This window comes from Chiloscyllium plagiosum, unplaced genomic scaffold, assembly GCF_037043375.1.
Source record: "Chiloscyllium plagiosum isolate Xiang-an unplaced genomic scaffold, Cpla_swu_hap1 HiC_scaffold_25, whole genome shotgun sequence".
Taxonomy (NCBI): Eukaryota; Metazoa; Chordata; class Chondrichthyes; order Orectolobiformes; family Hemiscylliidae; genus Chiloscyllium; species Chiloscyllium plagiosum.
In genome coordinates this window covers 41,905,890-41,916,983 of record NW_028270163.1, presented here as the reverse complement: position 1 = coordinate 41,916,983, position 11,094 = coordinate 41,905,890, and the positions used below count along the sequence as shown (strand labels likewise).

Genomic DNA, 11,094 nt, shown 5'->3' with positions numbered 1-11,094 from the left:
GGGAGTCCAGAACTAGAGGGAATAGGTTTAGGGCGAGATAGGAAATAAAAGGGAACTAAGGGGCAACAATTTCACACAGATAGGTGTACATGTATGGAATGAGCTACCAGAGGTAGTAGTGGAGGCTGGTACAATTGCTGCATTTTAAAAGGCATCTGGATGGGTATATGAATAGGAAGTGGGCCAAGTGCTGGCAAATGGGACTAGATTAGGTTAGGATATGTGGTCGGCACAGACGAGTTGGACCAAAGGGTATGTTTCCATGCTGTACATCTGAGATAAGACAAACAATCTGCTCCTGTAATCAATGCACACCAAAGTTCTGCCTACTTTTTCTGCTTTCCTTTCTTGATGACAATTAATTATTGTTCTCAGGAAAATTCTAGGGACACTATATCTCTTATTCTGTTACTTCATGACTGTGTGTTTGTTTTTGTGATCCCATGCAGATAAATTTGAAAGGATATGAAAGTTACAGTCACCACTGCCAAATGTGTCCTCACTGGAATTGAAGAAATACTGGGTAATATTTAACATAGGAGATGGAGCTCTCACCTGTCAGCTGGCGATCCAGTCAGAGCCCTGCATCAGCTGTTTTTGGAAAGATCTAAGTGTCCAGTAGGCATTGAGTAGCTGTGTGTGGTACTCCTGCAGATTAATGATCCACAGGGATGTGGTGGGTGGAGGAAGGGTCATCCAGCCAAGTAAGTGGCTGGCAGTTGTGTGTTGCGGGTCGTCTTGGGGGAGTAGTGGTAAGAACCAAAAATGCACCCACCAGAAATCCAACACTTCCTCGAAGGCCCCAAGCTGAGTTGATCTGAGGGTAGGACAGAGTTGTGGGTTGGGGAACCCTGCATCAGCAGCCAATGATATTTGTTCTTTAGTTCATTCACAGGTTGGGATGTCTCTAGCTGGGTCAGTGTTTATTCCCCATTCTAACTGCCCAGAAATTAGTCAAGGGTCAACTACATTGCTGAGGTCTGGAGTTACAAGTAGGCCAAATGAGGTAGCGGTGGTAGATTTCCTTCCTAAATGGACATTGGTGAACCAGATGGACTTTTCGACCATTGACAATCATCATCATTAGACCCTGCCTTCTTTTCAGAATTTTTGTTCTGATTCCACCATTTGCCATGGAATATTACCCATATCTCTGGATCAATAGCCTTATGTTAATACCACTGGGCTAGCACCTCCCTTTCTGACTGCATTGAACAGTAATTTGGATAAATAGAAGAACATGTTTTGGAGTGCATATCGAAAACCAAACCTGTGATAAAGCAAGAACATGAGAAATTGTTTGGGGAGAGAAAAAGTTATGCTGTGATGGAATAGACCCACTTTTGCTCCATTGGGCTTCTTCAAGTGTTTGATTGAATTGTTGATCTTCACAACCAGCTATGTTCTCAACACCTGGAGCTGGTTTGCAACAGCCAGTTTCCAAAGGCTGCCTGCTATGGTTAGAATTTGCAAAGAGAAATCAAAGTTAAGCTCTTGGTCTCCTGTAGTATCTTAATTGGCCCAGTCATTGCTGCAGGTATGTATGATAGCCTGTCCTGCTCCTGCCTTCATAAATGTCACCTAGCCAGGAAGAGAGATGACAAGCTAGATGTAGGTCATCGCTACCTGTTATTGGTCACCTGCCTCCATTTCTGCCTGCCTCAAGGTCTGAAAAGAGAAAAGTCTGCCCTGAGGTATTTACCTGATGAAAGATCCATTCCAAAATTAAAAGCTATCTTGATTTGCCATGCATTTCCAGCATTTTCTTTAAATGTAAACTGTTTTGCTTTTATAGAAAATAGTAATTGCTAATAGGAAAGCATATCCTTGCAAGAGTAAATAAATTCACTGCTTGCTAGACATTCTTCTCAATAAAACTAGCAATTTAAATAAATGAAGATCTTTTCCGTCTGCTTATTCACTAAGCATGATCATGGTCAGTCAGCAGAGAGTGTTTATACTGTAGTATGCACCCAACTTGAGAACTGGATGACAACCCTATAATTTAAGAAATGAAAGCTCAATTTATTCAGTCTTCATGCTTCAAACCTGAGACATAAAATAATATGCTCCTTCTTTGGTAGAGTAAAATGTAATATTACAAAATAAACAACTTGACCTTCCACTCAACAGATTTGTCCTTTTGTTAGAACATATGAGGGCACGTGTTACCCAATCATGTGCCTTTTAGGTGATAAATACTATCTCCCAAATGAAATATGACTCTTTAAATAGAACAGCACATTGATCGTCCTAATTGTAATTATGCTGTCATGTGGTCTACTCATAGCTGGGAATGTGTAATAAGTATACAAGTCAAGAACATGATGAACTGTTCGTTGTCAGTCACAGACAGTTATACTGTGGGTAACAAAATACTTCACAAACCTCTGGGGCACTGCTCTGCAGTGACCATTTCAACAAACTTAATTGGAACCACACCTAGCTGCTTCACTCAAACATAGAATTGTTTCCTTCCTTGAGAAATAATCCTCACATACTGAATTTGAATTGTGTTCCATGCTAAATAAATTGATCTCCATCAGGACAGGAGACTGAGGGTGTAAGAATGAATCTTTAATCAGAGGACAAAATGAAGTGGAAAGTGAATCAGGCCTTCTAGACCTGATCATCACCTGGTTCTGCCTCGTGGATAGCACATTGGACATCAGACGTGAAAACAGTTCTAGGCTTGGCTGCGATTCCTCACCTAAAAATAACTTGCCAGAACTCAATATGTAGATGTGGGCAAGATAAACAATCATATCAAGATGTAGTATTCTTGCCAGTACCTAAAGAACAGTATTCTATCAAGGGTTAGTCCTGTCAGGAAACGATGAGTTTCTTTGTAAACAATCATGGAAATAGATCAAGCAGTCTGTCCAGACCTTGTTGACATTTATCCTTCATTACAAGCATGAGTCACGATCTCACAGGCCTGCCGTTTACTCCAACCCTTTAATGCCCCTTTTTCTTCAATCAGCTTTCTAAGCTATTCTTAAAGGTCAACAGGGTCTCTGCTTCAATCACTAACTCCATGCACTCCTCATCCTCACAACATTGTGGAAACTATTTCCATTATTTATTCATTTATGGAATTGCTGGCTGGGCCAAAGTCTTATTCTGTATCACTTGTCAGTGAGAAGGTAGTGGTGAGCTGCCTTCTTAAACACTGCAGTGCATCCAATGTAGGTACACCCATAGTACTGACAAGGGAGGGAGTTCCTGAATTTTGACCTTGCTATTTCTTCACAATTGCTATCTGTTTTAAAGCGAGTGGCTTGGGGGGGATCTTTCAGATGATGTTCTGATGTATCTACTGCCCCAAACCTTCTGGGCAGAAGTGGTCATGGGTTTGGAAGGTGCTGTCTGAAGAGACTTGGTGAATTTCTGAAGTACATCTTCTGGCTGATGGACAATGCTGTGTCAGTATTGGAGAGAATATGTTTGTGGATGTGGTACCAATCAATTTGGGCTGTTTTGTCCTGGATGGTGTCAAGCTTGTTGAAGCTGAACTCATCCTGGCAAGTATGGAGTATTCCATTGCGCTTCTTACTTGGGCCTTGTAGATGTTAAGCAGGCTTTGGGAGTCAGGAGGTACAAGTTTCAGGATTATCAGCTAGACATAGTCCACAGTAGTCCAAGCCTCTCTCCTGCTCTTATGACCAGTATTTATGACAAATCCAGTTGAGTTTCTGGTCAATGTTAACCCCGGGATGTTGAAAGTAGGGGATTTAATGATACCCTTGACATTCAATGGCATTAGTAATGGTTAGATTCTCTCTTGTTGAAGGTAGTCATTGCCTGGTACTTTTGTGAATGAAACTCGCCACTTACCAGTCCAAGTCTAGATGTTGTTCAAGTCTTGTTGCATTTGGACATGGATTGCTTCAGTCCTTTGGTATCTTCCTGCTGCTCTATATGCTAAATCATGAGCATTTAATCTAATATCATGTCCTCCTGATACAGATTTATCAACCTCTGGGAAACATGGTATATTTCTATCTAGTTTGTCCAATTCCTTCACCATTTTAATAAATGCACCAGGAAACAGTCTAATTTCTCTGTCTCTCTTTTTTTATACAAATCAATGCTTATATCATAGTTCCTATGACTTCAATATCTTTCTTTCAAAAATTCCATCTTGACTTTTAGACTCTTTGAATTAGTCTTGGAGTAATACATTGTTGTATAGTGCATTCTCACCATGTCACTTTAGTTTGGGAGCTAAGGGATCTGACTGGCTTGTATGGTAGAAGAATGCCATGAGGTAATATGACACAAAGGAGCTCTTGTCTGAAACAAGATGTAGTTTAGTAAAAGGATGGCAATGAAATACATGTTACATTCATTTAACAGACATTGTTATCAAGACTGAGGGAGACCTAGATGTTAGATCTACCTTCAAGATTTTCAAGTTGTTCTTCCACCCCAAGTCTGTATGACATTACATATTGGGTTGTGCTTAATGTACTCCTCAGGGTTAACTCTTTGAGTCTAACGATACACAACAGTCAGCAGCCTGCTTTACTATCTGAATAATTTTCTTTTCCGAAGACTTTAATGGAGAAATAAGTTAAGCATTGTATAAAATAGGCTTTCAATTGACTATTGGCCATTTCATGCAATTGATCAGAAGAAACCTACTCCTCTGTATTGCTTGCCCTAACATCAAATAAATTGGTTGATACATTTCTGGCCAGATTAAGTGGAGGTTCTGTTTTTAATGTTTTGTGAACCTAAACTTCCAATTTCGAGCATCCTTTCAATACCCAGTTTTCTTTCATTTAAAGTATAATTTTTCATATTTTTAACCAAACTTCACTTTTCAGCTCCTAACAGTGAATGCCATCATCACCATTTTGTTTAGCAATATCGCTTGCAGCCTTCTTTGGTCCTTAGAATTATTCATTATGTCTCCTATTTGACATCATCTGCATTTCCTCCAACCCCATGTTGATGTACACAGTGGAAAGAAGCTGTTTGAAAATCAGAAACTTGTTACTCATTTCTAACCACTCTGAGACACTACCTTCAATGGACACTTTACAAGTGAGAAAACTGATCCATTGTTTGCTACCCTTTCCTTCATTTTAATGCATCCTAACATTCTCCAGTGATCCATTGTGTAATACAATATCCATTAAGCTAAACCCCACCCAATCTTTCACCATCCATCTTGTCTGTAAACTCCTCAAGGAACTCTCTACCTACATTTCTGAAATTAATTTTGTTGAGTCTAATTATTGTATTTATATCAATTCTAATGAGCTAACTATTTAATCTTTTCAACTTAAAGGATATTACCTTTCTCCTCAACAGAAATATGAAACTAATTTTCCTTAAAGTGTCCAGGTTAGGTCTGTCTCTCCACAGCTCTCTTATTTAACATGGGTTTGCTAAACTCATGTCTTCACAATCCTTTTATAGAATGTTTACCTCTCTGAAACCTCCATAGCTTTGTTTCTGGAGCTTTCTCTTCACTGACATCTAAAGCAACTTGGGACTTTTCCACAGATGATTGCTTAGAGATAGCTTCAAGCAACATTCAGATATTATGACTGTTCTCCCAGCAAGAACCTGTTCCTGTTTCTTCTCCAGCAATTACCTACCCAGCTGGCTTGCTGGTTATTTAGCTTAACTCTAATGAATGTTGGTAAATACTATTTTGTACTCGCTGTTCAAAATGACTCTGACTTTTTGAAGAACAAAGTATGACCTTCACAGAACTGAAAAGTAATGTCCATTTCTCTCCATCTTGGATTCCAAGTTTTCAAATAATAACACTGGCCCAGATTTTACAATGGCCAGGAAATCATCATTCCAGCATAGAGAAGAGTTGTGCACAAGGACCCTGCAAAATCCTCATTGCAGTAGCTGCCAAAGTAATTGTCCAGGAAATTGAAGATGAGTGGGCAATTGCTTTACCTCTGGAAACTTCTGAATATCATTTAAATTGGATCTGAAACCCCCTTCCTGACCTGACCCAACTTTAGACCCCAGCACCTGATCCCATTGCCCTGCTCAGGGCCACATATACCTTCTCCAGCTTCTGATCCACTCTCCCCTTCGTCAGCTTCCTATTCCTGAGCTCCAGATTTAAACTGCCTGTGTCCCACCCCTCCCCATCTTCAGGTCCTAGCCCTCCCAGTTTCCCACTGCCTGACCTGACACTCACCTCTATTCCCCAACCAAACCCGAATTCTCCTACCCCTATTCAAACAATCCATCAATCCCCTAATCCCCTTACCAACTGCTCCCGATCCATCTTGCAGCTTACCGCTGGCAACTTATCATCTACCTATAGCATCCTATCCACTTGGCACCCTAGACCCTAGCTGCCTGGAACCCTCATTTCTTGGCAACCTACACATCTAATTGGAATCTCCTGTCAGAAATGCAGAGCTCTCGTGTTTTGTTAACAAAATCCAACCTTCAACTTGGCCTCTGTATGCTCCCGAACAGGGTTATCGATCCATATTGTGTCAGTCAAAAACCAAGCTCTCCAATTGTCAGTGGGAATACTGGGTATCTTGAGGCATGCTTTAAGGTCATCCCTGAGATATTTCTGCTCTCCTCCTAAAACTCAGTGCTGCCAGGAAGTTGCTTCAGAGTCTGTTGACAAACAATCAAATAATATGTACAATGAAGTGGAGCAAACTTTAAATGATTTAGCTCTTCAATACCAGACATGCTGGTTTGGGAAAAGGATGCTAATGTTGGACCATCTTTTTTGCCACCAGACAGGGAGGAACCTTCAGGTGACTGCTGCTGGTGTTTCTCCAGTGGCTTGAGATGTTTGCTGTGGGTAGTCCACATTTCTGAAGCAAATAGGATAGGATTGGAGTGGTATGGATGGGACAAAGAACACTGTTGCCTGGTAATCAATCTTTTTCATCATACTCTGCCTACTTTATGACATGATCCTCAAAGGAACCACCTCCAATCCTTAAGAAAGACTGGGGTCAAACAAGATTGGGTCCCTCCATCCCTCTTCTCTCTATCATCGTCACTGCATTACTGCATCTTGCCTCCAGCATATTTCCCACGTGTAAAGAACAGAGAGGAACCTGTTCAATCTATGCCACCTTCATCTAAAACCATTCCAACCTCTGACATTCAGCTCCTGTATGCAGATGTCACATCTGTGCTTACTAAGAAACTAAAATCAAGCCCAATGTTGACTCTTTTTTTCCAAATCCGACGAGAAAGTGGGCCTTTCACTCAATACCTGGAAAACTGAAGTCCTCTTCCAACCAGTCCTCAAAGCCCAACACCTTAGTCCATTAATTAATATTAACAATGAAGTCCTGGATTGCGTAGACCATTTTCCATATCTTGGAAGGTACTGTACTTGACAAAGATGAACATAAATGACATAAGTTACCTCAAATGTGCCAGTTCAACCTTTTGGTTGTCTGAGGAAAGGAATAGTATCAGATTTGACATCATGGTCCTGAAATAAGATCACATAGCAGTAATTTCAGTAATACATCAAGTAGTGTACATTTACAATATTTTAAAAGGCAAACAACTGATTGAGGACCATTTATCTTCAATATATAGCTTTAAAAATAATTTCATCATTTTAGCAATTATTTTAAAATCATCAATTTGAAAATAATTAAACAATTGACAACTGTTGACTTCAGAATAACCAGATCTTGCTTAACAAGCTTTGTTGGATAATTTTATTGCCGAGATGAGCAAATTTATTGAAGAGACAGGTTAACTTGGTGCAATTCAGAAATTAAAAACTGGAGACTTTTGGTCTGTACGACTCAGCTGTTCACTAGGCCAAGGAAAACATAATGCTCTCAACCAACTGGGACCAACACAAGTCATAATGTTGACAAATTTGAACAGACATCATACGTTATAGATCAGTTATGAATGCAGCCTCACCCACGATCAAAGTATGTCAGTTAATTGCAAACCTTGTGTATTTCAGTACATAGTTTTGCCACTAAAACAAATACACAGACTTTCACTTCAAGCACTGGGCAACATTTTAAAACAAATTAATTCATGAAAACATTCTTCAAAATCAACAGGCTTGTTGGGGTCACCGAGACACCTTATGCATTGTAGTCAAACTTAAGTGTAAACTGATTAGGAGTATCGAAGGAAAGCCTTCCCAAGAAAGCTTATTCATTCTATTCCATCCAGAATTCCAATTCCAGCCTCAAACAGCATTTCAGTGGAGGATATTTCAGAAATGTCCTGATGTGCTTTCAATGTTTACTGCTTCTACCAGTTGACAAGCGTAGTCACAGTTGTTTCACCTTCTAATTTACTGTGATCTTGAAACAACTAAATCTCTTGGTGGCTTAACAGGTGAAAAGCACCATGCTGTGTGGTATTAACTTAGTCCAGTTCAATCTCCAGTCTGTGCTAATTTTGCTGATCACAGTTGTGATGGCAGAAGAGGCATTACAATTGGCATCAGAATCCCAGGAAAAGGTTTGGGTGCAGAATATGAAGTTAAAAGAATATTACACTGAATAAAGGTATAGTTAAAATTTGCATGTCTCATAAGAACAGAGTTTTATTCTCAAAGCCATGAATTACATTCAGTGTTCAGTTGGTTAAATACCATTGGCAATAGATTAATTTTATCATCTAAAATCACAGCTGTATGTGGAAGTCTCTTGCATCTGACTGCTGGTACCTTGCGGGCAGATGTGTATGACATACCATTCACTCAGTTCAACTGAAAACAATGACTGCACATTCTGAGCATTCTAACACCTGTATGCATACACAGTCTTCGTAGTGTCCAACAAGCTAAACAACATATCTCCAATTCTCAGCCCAGCCGACACTCCTTTCAAACTTAGCTTCCATTCAACCTGAGCATGAAAATTCTTCTGACACTGGGTATTATCAAGGAATACCAGAAAATACAAAGCAGATAGCAGTCTCTTTGGAGATTACACATTACTATATTTTCACATTCCTGATGGGGATACTTTCAATATTGGAGAGGGTTTTGTACCTTACTTTTAACCGGGATTACGGCTGATTTTCTTTTTAGAAAATGCCTGTCTAAATAGTACTTAGTCCAGAGTGAAATTCCAGTTTCCTTTTAAACAAGAAAGGCAAGATTTGACTAGTTCACAATTTAGTTTAAAGCAAAGTTTATTTAGAAAATGTTTAGCAAGAATTTAGCATACCTCTTCAACTGGTTGGTTATCACTTCTAAATGGTGTTGATAATTAATCCTGGTGTCCACTGAACTTTGTTAGTGACCCAAGAGGACATGTTAGCCTCAGATGGTGGAGTTTTATTCAATGAAAATGGGATTAAATGGTTGAAGTATGTTTTATAGCAAGCTGACCACGTGTACTTTTCCATGTTTAGAAAGTTGAGGGTTAATGTAACTGAAGTGGTTAAAGTCTTTACAGAACTCCACAAAGTGCATATTGAGAAACTATCTCCTCTGTTGGGAATCTAGGAGCAGGGGAAGATCTTAAAATTAGGGCAATGCCAAATAAGAGTAAACTTTTTAAAGTATTAGAAAGGATAATGGAAATGTGGGATTCTGTGGCCAAATAGAAATGCTTGTTGGTTCAATTAAAATGTAACTCCAGAATTAACACCTCTTAGTAGGCAAGAAATATAAATCTGATGGGTAAATGAAGTAAAGGTACAGATCAGCAATTTAAATTATGGAACAGTTTAGAGGGATTGAATGTTTTAACCTTATTCCTATCTATGTAAATTATTTTGATTTCATAATAAAACCATGCATACTTCCATGTATGTAGCAAAAATAATGATTCTGGGCATGTTTGAGATTGCAATAGGGATTATTTCTCAATATTTGTCATAAGCCACTCCTTACTATACTATTAATCATGTAGGAAAGCTTTCTTTCAAATGTTATCTCATTACAGACTACGCAGCAATGCTAAGTTAGGTATTCATGCTTACCTGACAACCACAAATATATTTTCCATTGTAACTCTCAGAGAAATGATTACTTCTGCTGCCTTGTTCCTTAAACAAAGCAAAGTAGTGTTTGTTAAAGTGTCCCCATTGCAATTTCCCTTGGGGTTCTGCCAAAATTCCCTTGGGGCGGCACGGCGGCTCAATAGTTAGCACTGCTGCCTCATAGCACCAGGGAGCCAGGTTCGATTCCAGCCTCTGGCGATTGTCTGTGTGGCATTTGCACATTTTCCCCATGCCTGTGTGGGTTTCCTCCAGGTGCTCCGGTTTCCTCCCAAAATCGAAAGATGTGCAGGTTAGGTGAATTGGTCATGCTATACTGCCCATAGAGTTAGGTGCATTAGTTAGGGGGAATGGGTCTGGGTGGGTTGCTCTTCGGAGGATCGGTGTGGACTGGTTGGGCCGAAGGGCCTGTTTCCACACTGTATGGAATCTAAAATTACTGCAGGAACCTCTTGGTCTCTAAGACCTGTTAGCCATTGTAAACCTTCCAAACCTATAATCACTTCCATCCAGAAGGACAAGGGCAGCAGATACGTGAGAATATCATGATGTGCAAGCTCAAAGCAACTCACCATTTTGACTTGGAAATATATCACACTTCCTTCACTGGCAATGGGTCAAAATCCTGGAATTCCTTCCTTTTATAGCATTATGGGTCTACCGATAGCACATAGACTGCAGCAGTTCAAGAAGGCAGCTCTGCACCACCTTCTCAATTTGAATGGGCAATAAATGCTGGCCAGCCAGCGACACATATGTCCTGTGAGTGAATATAAAAAAATGTTTAATTGGCAAAGAGGGCTTAAAAATGTTAACACAACCAGACTTTCTACAAATGTCCGGAACAATTAAGAAAATATCAGGACCCCAAAGCATTACACTGAAGTTTGAAATTTGGTTTTGTAAACACCAGTGCATGATTATTGAAATGGCAACTGGTGCCTTTGGATAGCCACATATGTCTGATAGGGGTATGATTTTAACTGTGAAAAAGGGATGCTGTGTAATGTTTCACATTCAGCATGTCTGTGTATCTCTATGAGATGTCAGTATACCTTTTTTAAAATGGATGTACATGTTTTCATCTTTGTATCATGGCATGCAATATGACAGCATAAAGACCGCAGACTTCACCTCACC

The 11,094-nt window shown here is 39.7% G+C and overlaps 1 long non-coding RNA gene across 1 annotated transcript; it reads right to left on the bottom strand.

Moving 5' to 3' along the window:
* Positions 1–4,323: 4,323 nt before the first annotated feature.
* LOC148145326 (uncharacterized) lies at positions 4,324–10,701 on the bottom strand. The gene is made up of 3 exons (XR_015761422.1): positions 10,527–10,701; positions 9,937–10,002; positions 4,324–7,456 (listed from the first exon to the last, which is right to left on the bottom strand). It is a non-coding gene; the product is annotated as an uncharacterized LOC148145326 (long non-coding RNA).
* Positions 10,702–11,094: the final 393 nt, after the last annotated feature.